The following is a 12,440-nucleotide window of genomic DNA, read 5'->3' on the forward strand; positions in this document are numbered from 1 at the left end:
CACTCTTACATTGCTGGTGGGGCTGCAAATTAGTGCAGCCACTCTAGAAAGCAGTATGGAGACTCCTTAGAAAACTTGGAATGGAACCACCATTTGACCCAGCTATCCCACCCCTTGGCCTATACCCAAAGGACTTAAAATCAGCATATTACAGAGATACAGCCACATCAATGTTCATAGCTGCTCAGTTCACAATAGCCAGATTGTGGAACCAACCTAGATGTCCTTCAATTGATGAATGGATAAAGAAACTGTGGTATATATATACAATGGAATATTACTCAGCCATAAAGAATGATAAAATTATGGCATTTGCAGGCAAATGGATGAAACTGGAGAATATCATGCTAAGTGAGATAAGCCAATCTCAAAAAACCAATGGACGAATGATATCGCTAATAAGTGGATGATGACACATAATGGGGGGTGGGAGGGGTTAGTGTTAGGGTTAGAGTTAGGGTTAGGGAGGGGGGCAAGAATGGAGGAAGGAAGGACTGTATAGAGGGAAAAGAGGAGTGGGAGGGGTGGGGGGTAAGGGGAAAAAATAACAGAATGAATCAAACAACATTACCTATGTAAATTTATGATTACACAAATGGTATGCCTTTACGCCATGTACAAACAGAGAAACAACATGTATCCCATTTGTTTACAATAAAAAAAAAATACATCAGAGTTAACACAAGGCAAAGTTTTCAGAGTCAAGTTTACATAAAATCTTTTCTACTTCAAAATAGCAAAAAACAATTTATAATATTTATATGAATGGTACCAAACAATGAATTTGTGAAGAATAGAGCCCTCACTCAAGACTAATAATTTTATGGTTCGGAAATCATGTCTGATTATTTTAAGCCTTTATTGCATTGTAGTAGCATCTCCAACATGAAAAGGCATACAACAATTCATTTTGCAATTCAAAGAAACAGAACCAATTATTGGGGCCTTGTGGATCATGTAAGTTCATTATATTCAATTGCTCAACTGAACAGTTTGGGATCATTTGGGCTTGGGAGCCTACTTTAATGGTCAGTCACTATACAATGAAAATATTGGGGCTGGGGATATGGCTCAGTGATAGAGCGCTTGCCTGGCACGCATGAGGCCCTGGGTTCGGTTCTCAGCACTGCGTATAAATAAATATATAAATAAAGGCCCATGGACAACTAAAAAAAATTAAATAAAAAAATATTGATTAAAATTATTTAAACATTCTATTAAAATGATGAGGCAAATAAATGAATGGATTTCCCATCCAGTTATTTCTTTTCCTTTATTCATTGACAAAAAAATTTAAATATATTACATTTTAGGCACACAGTGTTCTCATGTCTTGCATACAAAGTTAAAAATAATATGGTCCTTTTTTTCCCCAGAAGTTCACAGTCTGCTGTGGAAGATAAATAAAAACATATGATTGTAATGCAATAAGTGTTGATATAGAGGTATGAGGAGAATTGTTTGGGATTTTGGAATGATTGTGTTTATTTTGAAAAGTCTGGAAAGAGTTTATGGAGAAGTTCACCTATGTCCCAGAAGAAAGACAGATTTCCAGGCAGAGAGAAAGAGTGAAAGCAAGATGTCTTCTGTGGTTACTTTTTGAATCTAAGTAACTTAAACAACTAAAGAATCCAGGGAGCATGTTGAGAGCCAACCAGAAAATAGCCTGAATGGACACAATGTGAGAAACAGTTGACCTTGGTTAACTACTAAGTTAATTGATATGTAACTACAAATCCAGTTAGAGGGAGTATGACCCTGTAAATTATTTATCTAAACCAGGACACTTTTGAGAAAGATGGGGGCACTACTAACAATCAGGTCAGCAGAACGGTTGTAAACCGAGACTGTCCCAGGCAAGCTAGTCACACAGTCACACTTTATTTAAAGGACACAGGAATCAGGCATGGCTCAAACCGGGCCCTTGCTCCATTTTCTTGGGTAGTCTTGCCTCCCTCCTTCTCTATATATTAGCTTCGTCTTCCACCTGACTTCTCTGGTGGTTGAAAATGGCTGCCAACAATTACATGTACTCCACGGTTTTCACTTCATATCCAGGGAGAGAGAATGTGTTATTCACGGGTACCTAACAGAAATCTTAACTTTCTTTTTCACAAATGGCATACCCTTGAATATCATTTGCTAATAGGCTTAGTTATGACAAGCAAGTTTAGAATGGTCAAGCTGGGATCCACTAAAGCATGGCTGTATGTAAAGAGTGAGGGATAAATAGCATTAGAGAGGGAACAGACATGTCCACAATAAAGAGTGTTCCCAAAACAATGGAGAATTAATTTCTAGGACATCTTAAATACAAAGCTCTCAGGTAACCACTTGTGACCTTTGCAATTTTTTTGGTTTTGCTTTTAAACAAGACGCGTGCCAGGTCTGATGGCACGCGTCTGTAATCCCAGTGACTTGGGAGGTTGCAGCAGGATCATAAGTTTGAGGCCAGCCTCAGCGACTTAGTGAAACCCTAGGCAATTCAGCAAGACCCTGTCTCAAAATGTTAAAAAGAGCTGGAGCTGCAGCTCCATAGTAAAACAGCCCTGGGTTCAATCCCCAGTACCAAAAGATTAATTAATTAATTAAAAAAAGAAAACAATAGCTTTATTGAGACAGCATAAAATTTACTCTTTCAAGTCCATAATTCAGTGATTTTTATAGTATATTTGCAGAGTTCTGCAACCATCACCACTTACATTACCCAGCTTTTGTCATTGTGACCAAAATACCTGAAAGCACAACTTAAGTGGGAACATCTTCTTGGAGCTCACAGTTTCAAAGACCTCAGTTCATGGTTGGTTGATTCCTTTGCTCTGGGCCAGAGAAAGGCAGAAAGAACATCATGGAAGAAGGGCATGGTAGAGGAAAGCTGTTCACCACGTGGCAGCCAGGAAGGAGAGAGAGGGAAAGAAGAAGGGGCCAGAGATAGAGTCCAAGGCCATGCAAGGCCATGCCACTTGGTGGTCATGCCCTTGCTTCCTCCAACTAGGTCCACCTCCTAGTAGTCCATCAGGCATCAATGGATTATTCCAGCAAATAGATTAATCCACTGATGTAGTCAGAGTCCTAATCATTGCCTAAAAGAGCTTTTGGGAACATTCTAGTTCCAAACCATAATACCACCTAATTTCAGAACATTTTCAATCCTGCAAAAAAGAAACCCACACCCCAAAGCAGTCATTTCTCATTTCCCACTACACCCAGCCCCTGGAAACCACTAATTTATTTTTATGGAGATTTGCCTATTTGGGAAAATTCATAAAAAATGGAATTAAATAATAGGTAGCCATTTATGACTTTTGTGACATTCTTTTACAGCATAATGTTTTCAAGGTCATCCATTCTGAAACATGTTATCAGTACTTCATTCCTTTTTATAGTCAAATAATACTCTGTTGTATGGATATACCACATTTTGTCTATCCATCCATCAGTTAAGATGAATTTGGGTTGTTTCCATTCTTTGGCTATTGCAGATAATGCTGTGATGAATTCAGGTTTTGTGTAGACATGTATTTTTATTTATCTTGGTTATAAACCTAGGAGTTCTGGGTTGTATGTTAACTTTATAACCTTTTAAGGAACTGCCAGAGTCTAGTTCTAAGGTGGCTCCACCATTTTACAATACCAGCAACGATACATGTCAGTCCTCATTTCTCCCTATCCTCATCAAAGATTGTTATAGTCATTGTTGTAAGTGTGACATGGTATATCATTGTTGTTTTGATTTCATTTCCCTCATAGTTGATGGTATGGATCATATTTTTATGTGTTGATTTGCCATTTGTATATATTTTATGGCAAAATGTCTATTAAAATCCCTTGTTGAATTTTCACATGCATTTTTATCTTTTAATTATTGAATTCTAATTGTTCTCTGTATTCTAGATACAAGTTCCTTATCACATATATGATTTGTCAATACTGTCTCACAATGGGGGTGACTTTTCCCTTGCTTGGTGATGTCATTGGGAGCACAAAGCTTTCTGTATTGATAGTCCAATTTATCTATTTTCTCTTTTGTCACCTATGCTTTAGTGTCATGTCAAAGAAATCATTGCCTAATTCAGGATCACAAGTTTCATGCCTGTGTTTTCATCTACCAACTTTATATTTCTAGCTGCTATATTTAAATCTTTGATTCAATTTCAGTTGGTTTTTTTATATACAATGTTACATATGGGTCCAACTTCATTCTTTTGCATGTGGATGTCCAATTGTCCCTAGTGCTGTTCTTTCCCTACTGAATGATCTTGGCACCCTTGTCAAAAATCAGTTAACTAGGGGCTGGGATTGTGGCTCATTTGCAGAGTGCTTGCCTAGCATGTGTGAGGCACTGGGTTCAAGTCTCAGCACCACATATAAGTAAGTGAACTAAAGGTCCATTGACAACTAAAAAAGAAAAAAAAAACTTATTAAAAAAATCAGTTGAGTATAGATCTAAAGATTTATTTTTGGACTTGAAATTCTACCTCCTTGGTTTACATATCTATCTTTATGCCAGTAGCACATGATCTTGATTTTCATCAACTTGTAATAAGTTGAAATCATGAAGTATTAGTACTCCAACTTTGTTCTTGTTTTTCAGGATCATTTTAATTCTTTAGTGTCTGTTGCATTTCAACATGAATTTTAGTGTTGGCTTGTCAATTTCTGCAAAAATGCTGGTTTTTTTTTTTTTTTTTTTTTTTTTTTTTTTTTTTTTTTTTTTTTTTTAATAGTGGTTGCATTGGATATGTAGATCGATTTGGGTAGTATTGTATCTTAACAATATTAAATCTGGCCCATGATTATAAAAACTCATCTCCAGTTTTGGCATTGCATTAGTCAGTTTCCATCACTGACAAAATACCTGAGAGAATCAACTTCGGGAAGGAAAGATTTGTTTTGGCTCACAGTTTCACAAGTTTCAGTGAATTGTCAGCTCTTTTCAGTTGTTTCCGGGCCTGTGGGTGAAGCAGGACATCATGGTGGAAGGCCATGGCGGAGCAGTCTCTCACCTTATGACTTCCAGAAAGCAGAGTGAGAGGGAGAGAGAGATAGCCAGAGAGAGAGAGAGAGAGAGAGAGAGAGAGAGAGGGAGAGGAAGGAGCTGGAGATAGGAAATACCCTTCCAGGACATGCCCCCAGTGACCTGCTTTCTCCAACTAGGCCCCACCTCCTACTCTTCCCTCACCCCCCAATGTTATAAGCTACAAATCCATCAATGAATTGTCCATTGATGAGGTCAGAGCCTTTGTGATCCACTTACCTCCCAAGAGCCCCACCTCTGAACACTGCTGCACTAGAGACCAAGCTCTCAGCACATGAGCCTTTGGGGTCATTTCATATCCAAGTCATAACAGTATTTTTATACTGGCTAGAGTTTACTGGAAATTCTGTTTAACTGGGCAAAGGTGGGGACAAATTGTGGATAAAAACAGTTCAAAATCATTTAAATAAAAATAGTTTAAACAAATCCCACTATTATGTATAACTATAATACACAAAAAAAACTTTTTAAAAGTAAACCAAACTAAAAAAATAATTTAAAATTATTAATCATCCATTGATAAGAAATGAGCACAAACTTTTCTGTTGAGGCACTAGAGTTTTCAAAAGTCCATGGACGTTGGGGCTGGGGTTGCAGCTCAGTGAAAGAGCACTTGCCAAGCACGTGTGAAGCACTGGGTTCCATCCCCAGCACCACATGTAAATAAAATAAAGGTCCACTGGCAACTAAAAAATATTTTTTTAAAAAAGTCCTTGGAAGTCATTATTAATTAAGTTTAAAATATACTCTGTTTATGTTACTTTTTCTCAGCCCCTTAGCCTGGCTACCTTTACTCTAAGGGTAAATAAGTCTAGAAAATTATCCTAAGGGTTAAAAATGATGATGATAATGATAATGATGTTAATGATTTCCTGCTTGTCCTCTGGCACATAGATCAGTTATTTTTTTTACCAAATTTATTCTATGTGCACATTAGGCATAATTAATAAATTTGTTAAGCAATTTTCTATTTAGGTTGCCTATCCCTAGAGTTGTGGTCCATAGGGAGGCAATCTCATTCCCCACAGCTAAAAGCAGAGCCCCACCCGACCCATCATTAGTCCTTGTATTCATTCCTCTGTAAGTTCTTAACTTTATAATGAGGTAGATCAAATAGATAAAATTAAAGTGAACGGTATGACCATTTGACAGGGCAATGCAAGAGAAGGAGAATTACAAATAATCCACAGAGTTGGCAACTAGAGGTTTTTGGGTGGCTTAGTGACAAGTAATGAGACATAGGGGTGTTAAATAATTTACCTAAATTCAAACAGATAGTAAGTAGATGTGAGGCTTGCCTTTTTTAAATCTGTGAAATGATAACTTCGTATTAAAGAGGGTCGTGTTTCAACAACTTGACCCTTCTTCCACTGTGAGAGTTTTGAAATTCACTTTGGCTCTTCAATCCTCATTACTGCTGCTCTAGGCCAGAGGTTCTCAGACTTTAATACGCATGGGAATCAGCTGGAGACCTTGGCAAATGCAGATTCCAGCCCCATGGATTTGGAGTGGAGCCTGAGATTCTACATTTTAATAGACACCCAAGCAATGCCCAAGCTGGCCTATAAATCCTACTTTAAGAATTGAGGATCTGGTCATCTGTATTATTCACCTCTGGATTAACAGTAAGATGTTTCTAAATGGTCTGCCTTCCAGGTAGTTAGGAGAATTTTGCAAAATGTTTTTTTTTTTTTTTTTTTTTTTTTTTTCTGTTTATTTGGGATTTTTGTTTTGTTTTACTTCCTTAAAGTTACCAGCAATGTCCCCTCATTCCTATTCTTTTGTTTCTCCTCCCATTCTTCATCCCCCAATCTCTCTGTATCTATGGTACCTTACATTGAAAAAAGAAGTTCTTTTTCTTTTTTCCATGCTGGGAATTGAACCTAGGTCCTCACATATGCTAAACAGGTTCTCTATCACTGTTACATCCTTAGTCCCTAAAATTTAAACTTTATATTAATTTGAGATATTTTTTAAAAATATTTTTTAGTTGTTGATGGAACTTTATTTTATTTATTTACTTTTAAGTGGTGCTAAGAATCAAACCCAGTGCCTCACACAAGCTAGGCAAGCACTCTACCACTGAACTACAAACCCAGCCCATAATTTGAGGTATTTTACTGACTACTTAGCATACGTGGAATATGGGAGTTGATCAATGCCCTAACTTAAGACTGACAAGGAAAGGAAAACTTTCACTAGCATTTATAAGCTCCTATATTACAGTACCTTTCCTAATCTCTTTTCATTCATCACCTTGATCTGCTCATCTGGTTCATGAGCCTTGATTTACTCCATGATTTATAGCACTAGTCTTTACTTGGTACATACATTTAACAATGAAACTAGATTCTTACCAGAGGGCCATAAAATGTATATGCAAGAAAGAGATAGGAAATAACCTGACATTCTAAAGAAGGAACAAAAAACAAGTCATTGCAATATGTTTGACAATTCACAATAGCTCCAAGATGGTCTGTTATTAAATCACTAGGCAAAAATGAATGAAAGGTAAACGTGAAGTTTTTAGGCCTTTCTTTGATTTGCAAATTGAATTACTATATGACTAATGTTAATGAACTCCTATTCTACACTGAGCCAAAGGACCCCAAGACTTCACTGAACATATTCTTTTGGCTCCCAGTGTTGGAGCACCCCACAGACTAAGCCCATTTATTTATTCATTACTTCAACAAATATTTATTGAGCATCTGTTATGTCACAGGTACTGTTTTGAGTGATGAGGAAATAGCAGTAAACAAAACTAAGTTTCTCTTCTCAAAGACTCATATTCCAATGGAGCAGGTAAGCAATGAAAAATAAATACCTAGGATAGTGTGGAAGAAGGGATAGAGTAAATCTAGGGTCTATAGTGATAAGTAGGGTTTCTCCAAAGAAATGACATTTGAACCAAAACCTGAACAAAGTGAGGGACAGAAGTTTGAGGAAGTTGACCCCTCTAAAAAATAGGTATTAAATGTGAAATATATGGAATTGCAAAGGAAGTAAATTATATTGGAATATCATTCTACCCACAATTCACTAAATTAATGTGCATGTGAGTGGATGTGTACATTCACACACACTACCACTCTTTATTTCCAAATTCACCGTATCAACACACATATACTCAAAATAGAAACATTGTATCCAATGAAATAAAGACTATCATTAGAGTGTTTAAAGACTAAACAAAACAAAACCAGAAGTCATAAAATTATATATTTAAAAAAAATTTTTTTTGGTACCAGAGATTAAACCCAAGGACACTCAACTATTAAGCCACATCTCCAGTCCTTTTTATTTTTTATTCTGAGATAGGGTCTCACTAAGTTGCTTAGGGTCTGGATAAGTTGCAGAGGCTGACTTTGGACTTGCGATTCTCTTGCCTTAGCTTCCCAAGTCACTGAGATTACAGGTATGTGCCACTGTGCCCAGTTTAAATGTACTTTAACAATTTAATTTTGACTCAAAATCTTTTATTTGGGTTTGAATTTATCATGTTCTCTCTCTTGCCTCAATAAGGCATAAAATGCATTTCCTATGTCCTCCATTTAAAATGACACTTTAATTTCTGAAACATTATTTATGACTTTCTAAGTGGAATGAAGACCTGAGCAATTAAAATAGCTTGAAAACAATCTCAGCACAAACTCCTTTTTGACTTTTTAGTTTTTCCCCAAAAATTTTTAGTTGCTTCTCTCACAGCTAAAACAAAAAACAAAAAACCCCACCTTTGTTAAGTTTTTCCGAAGAATTTTTTTTTATAAATACTGGCATTTCTGCACTAATTTTCATCAATTTATGTACAATTAATTAAATTATTTAAATATAATAACAAAAATTATCATAAACAGGTTTAGAATAAACACAACAGACTTGGAAGCATGAAGCTCACCCAGTAGAAGTAGACTTATGGATGCTGTCGTTATTCAATGTGTGTTTTACAGAGAAAGTGAAGAGTGTTGGTTAATCTTATGAGTCAGCTAAGTGGAGGTTTGCTTTAGAAAGCATCTATTTTGAGTGAAGGTATATGTTTGTGTGTATGTGTTTGTATATGCAGAGAATCTTTCTGGTTGGATAGTCAGGAAATTACTAACTATGGTTGCTTCTGGGGAGGTTGACCAGAGTCTGACTTGGGAAGGAGAATTACGTCTTATTGTACACTCACATACTGTTTGAATTTTTTTCCATGGGTACATGTTTTTCTTTTTAAAATTGTTTTAGAAATGATCTGTAGCCCATTACAGACTAAAGTTTTTGTTAGTTGGACATCCTCCTGGTAAGACATCCTGACTCTCTTTCCCCATTCCAGGTGAGGCCAAATCATAGTGTCATCCCCTGTGGAGAGAGACTGATACAGGGAAGAACATATGATGTAGGTCAATCATGACTAGGCCAATCAGATTCTTTTCTGCCATTTCTCCCCCATCCCTAATTAAAACATCTTTCTGGTGAAGCAAGTCTCAAAATAACAAGTTGGATAATCTACAAAATATGTTTTCTTGAACCTCTCATAAACCCAAAAGGCAACTGAATAAATTGAATTCCCAGAGTGACAAACTCTTCTGAAGAGAGATGAAATACATACTCTTTCACCTTTGACAGATCATTAGAGAAAGAGGGTGCTGCTGTATATAAAAACAGATAAGAAGAATTTATCTAAAATGTTAATTCTTAAAGGACAAATGTGAACTAGTGTATCATTTTGGAATGGCTAGATACTGGAAATTTGTACTCACTGGCAAAACCTATTCTATGACCTCCTCTGATTAAGCACAAGAAAGATGGGGGCAGAGCAGGATACTTATGAGAGCCCTCTTAGGTGTTCCAGGCATGAAGGTAATTGCTACTATTAGGGAACAGGTACAAAACCTTATCTAGTTTCCTAGGTCTTTCCCTCAAAGTCTTAAGCCACTGGGAAGGGATAGTAATTTGTGGAGAGCAGTGACTTGGACCTTGGTCTTTGACTGCCTCAGAACTGTGGTTGCACTTTGCCCTGGGGATATTCTGTGCAAAGGTGCAGGACAAGATTTCTGGGTAGGTATGGCAGCACCCTGCCTGAGGAAGTTCTGCGCAAAGATTTGGAGTGTTTCATGCAAAGGCGTGGAATAATAACAGTCTTGACCTTGAGCTTAGACACCAGCTGCTGGGAATAAAGAACTCTGAGCGTAACAAGAAAACCACAATATCTTGCAAGTGATGCAAACTTTAAGCCTGTATGCTTTACAGAAACTTTCCCACAAATAGCCTTTTGATGACAAAGTCTGTATAATAAATGTGGTGTACTAGCTCTGGGTCACTGTTCCTCCATCAGAGCTTGTTGTCCCACCTGGTCCCAGCTAAAATTCTTTGTAAATGTTTATGCGTCTTTCTTAATCCCCCATTGCCCCTTACCAGTTTCTAGGGCTTGGCCTTGCAGGTCAGGGCAGTAATTCTTTTTCTTTAATTTTACTTTTAATTGATAAATGATAATTGTATATATTTATGGAATACAATGTGATGTTTGATATGTTTACATTGTGAAATGATTACATCAAACTGATTAACATATACGTTGCCTCATATTTATGTTTTATGGCAAAAACATTTAAAATCTACTCTTAGCAATTTGGAAATATGATTATTTACTATAGTGACTATTCTACGAAATAGACCACTAAAACTTATTCCTTCTGTCTAACTGAAAGTTTGTACCATTTGATCAACATTGCTGTTTTCCCACCCACCTAATTCCCCCGGCTTCTGGTAACCACTAGGGCCAAGAAAAATACCATTGCTTCTGGGAGATGAGTAGAAGCAAAATCAGTCTTTGTTTCTGGAGTAGAAGGAAATCATCTTGTCAATAAGACAAAGGCAAGGACCTGTTACTGAGGCAGAAGGGACAGAAGCAAAAATTCTTTGCCCTTGAGGAAGGAAGATAAAACTTCCTATGGGCTTATTATTATTCACTGAAATGAGATGCAGGTCTGTTACTCTTAAGAAGGTACAAAAAATTCCTTCATTCCCAAGACCAACCATAGATATAAGACTGAGTTTAACTGGCAAGGGAACTTAAGGCAGAAATAGGAAGAATGCAAAGGAATATGAAAAAACTATAACTCTGAGGACAGGAGCATAGGGTCTGCCTAAAATGGAAGCTGAATCAGAGATACTTGAACCTAGTATCAAGTAATAAGCAATAGCAGTCTATCTCTTAGGGAGGTATAGTAGCATAAAGAGAGGCCCTCTCTGGGCATAGGCATACAGGGACTCTTAAAAGCTGAGACTGAAGCAAGAAAACTGAGATAAAATTTCAGCACTCCAGACTATGCTATATGCATAAGGTAATAGCAACAAACTGCTGGAGGAATATGAAGACTATGGCTCAGTAAAGATAATAGAAAAAACAACAGAATCCTAACTCAGTTCAATTCAAGACTAGATTAACTCAATCCTCCATGATATTAGCCTGAGAAGAGGATCTATACCCACTTCTTGGGAATGTATCATTAACTCATTCTTTTCTGTTTTTCTATGCACACTGTCTAGCATTCAATTTAAAAAAATGTGCATTATACAGAAATCAAGAAATAAACTATCCATTGCCCAGACATTAAACACTCAACAAAACCAGACACAGAGTTTACCCAGATCAGATGAAACTATCATGTAGGGGCTTTCAAGCAATCGTGATTAATTATTTAAAGATCTAGTGAAAAAAGGTCGGTCTACACATGGATAGATGGTAGATTTCATTAGAGAAATAGAAAGTATCAAACAGAGCCAAATGGAAATGCTAGGAAGAAAAGGAAGAATTCCTTTAATGGTCTCAGTAGCAGACTGGATGCAGCTAAGGAAAGAATCAGTTAATAGAAGATATGTCTGTAGAAATTGTCTCAACTGAAACATGGAAGGGGGACCAGGAAGAAAAATACAGAAAAGAGTATCTAAGAATTGTGGTATCAAAAGTGTAATATATGTGGGGCTGGAGTTGCGGCTCAGTAGTAGAGCACTTGCCTCGCGTGTGTAAGGTACTGGGTTTGATACACAATACCACATAAAAATAAATGAATAAAATAAAGGTCTGTCAACATCTAAAAACATAGATTAAAAAAAAAAAGCTTAACATAGGTGTAATTAGAGTACCAAGAGGAGAGAGAACAAGGCAGAAGAAATATTTGAAGAGATAAAGGCCAAGAATTTTCCAACATTAATGAAAGATAACAAGACATAGATCCAGAAAATTCAGGAAAACCACAATCAGGCCAAAAACAAAAACTCCTATAAGTCTTAGAGACTTCATAGTTAGATTTCTGAAAATGAAAGAATGAAGAGAAATTCTTGAAAGTAGCAAGAGGAAAAAATTTACATTGAGTGTCGAAGATAAAAATTACAAGAAAATAATTAGAAAGGAATTACA

The sequence above is a fragment of the Sciurus carolinensis genome, chromosome 14 (genome assembly GCF_902686445.1).
Source record: "Sciurus carolinensis chromosome 14, mSciCar1.2, whole genome shotgun sequence".
NCBI lineage: Eukaryota > Metazoa > Chordata > Mammalia > Rodentia > Sciuridae > Sciurus > Sciurus carolinensis.